This window comes from Chrysochloris asiatica, unplaced genomic scaffold, assembly GCF_000296735.1.
Source record: "Chrysochloris asiatica unplaced genomic scaffold, ChrAsi1.0 scaffold00137, whole genome shotgun sequence".
In the NCBI taxonomy this organism is placed as follows: Eukaryota; Metazoa; Chordata; class Mammalia; order Afrosoricida; family Chrysochloridae; genus Chrysochloris; species Chrysochloris asiatica.
Window position 1 is genome coordinate 2,397,425 of NW_006408655.1, and position 1,718 is coordinate 2,399,142.

A 1,718-nucleotide genomic window follows, 5' to 3' on the forward strand; every position below is an offset into this window, starting at 1 on the left:
CATTTCCAACCCTCACATACCTTTTTAAAACAACATAAAAGGCAACTATACACATGGATCAAACCAAATGGAAGATAAGGAAATCAAATCAACTGTAGTTGTGGGAAGAGATGGTAGGAAAGATCCATACCATTAATCTAAACAAGGCAGGGGTAGACTGTTGAATAGACTATCAATTGCTCATATGCAGGTACAGGCTGAAGCTAAACAATATTAAAACAAATCTATGAGAACCAAATTATGACCTTGAACATATCCCACCTTAATTTAGAGATCATCTAAAGAACAGATTTGACGCATTAGACACTGATGACTGAAGACCAGAAGAGTTCAAGGATAACATCAAGAGCATCAAACAGGAAGAAAGCAAAAGGTCATTAAGGAAACAAGAAATAAAGAAAAAATGAAAATGATTGTCAGAAGAGATTCTGAAACTTGCTCTTCAGTGTAGAGATGTAAAGCAAATGGAAGAAATAAGGACGTAAAAAGCTGGATAGAAAATTTCAAAGGTCAGTTTGAGAAGACAAAGTCAAATATTATAATGAAATGCACAAAAACCTGGAGTTAGAAAACCAAAAGGGAAGAACTTGTTCACCATTTATCAAGCTGTAGAAACTGAAGAAAAAACTCAAGCCTCAACTTGAAATACTCATGGATTCTTTGGGCAAAATATTGAATGATGCAGACAGCACTAAAATAAGATGGAAGGAATACACAGAGTCACTGTATCACAAAGAAATGGTAGATGTTCATGCATTTCAAAGCGTAGCATATAATCAAGATCCTGTGGTACTGACGGAAGAAGTCCAATGTGAACTGAAGGTGTTGATAAAGAAGAAGACTCTGGTAATCGATGGAATATAAATTGAAATATTTCAACAAATTAGTAGAGCACTGGAGGCAATCACTAATCCATCTCAAGAAATTTGGAAAACTTGGCCAGTTGATGGGAAGATATCCATATTTGTGCCCATTCTAAAGAGAAATAACTCAACAGAATGGGGAAATCATTTGACAATATCACATGCAAGTAAATTTTTGCTAAAGATAATACAAAAATGGCTATAACAGTACATTGACAGGGATTTGTCAGAGATTCAAGCCAAATTCAGAGGAGGACATGGAATGAAGGATAATATTGCTGACATCAGATGGCTGTTAGCTAAAAGCAGAAAATATGACAAGTATGTTTACCTGTGCTTTATTGACTATGCGAAGGCTTTTGAGTGTGGATCATGATAAGCTATGGACAACACTGAAGATAATGAGTATACCATAACACTTAATTGTGCTCATGAGAAAGCTGTGAATAGACCAAGAGGCATGTGTTCAAACAGAACAAGGGAATGCTTAATGGTTTAAAACAGGGAAAGTGTATGCCAGGGTTTTATTATTTAAGCATACTTATTCAATCTATATGCTTAGCGAATGATTTGAGAAGTGGGTTTATATGAAGAAGAATATGGCATTAGTATTGGAAGAAGACTTATTAACAACTTGCAGTATGCAGATGATACAACCTTGCTTGCTCAAGATGAAGAGGACTTGAAATATTTACTGATGAAAATCAAAGACCACAGCGTTCGGTATGAGTTGCACCTCAATGTAAAGAAAACAAAAATTCTCCTCACTGGATCAATAAATAACCTCAAGATAAATGGAGACAGGTTTGGAGTTGTGAAACACTTCATTTTGCTTGGGTCAACCATCAACACTCA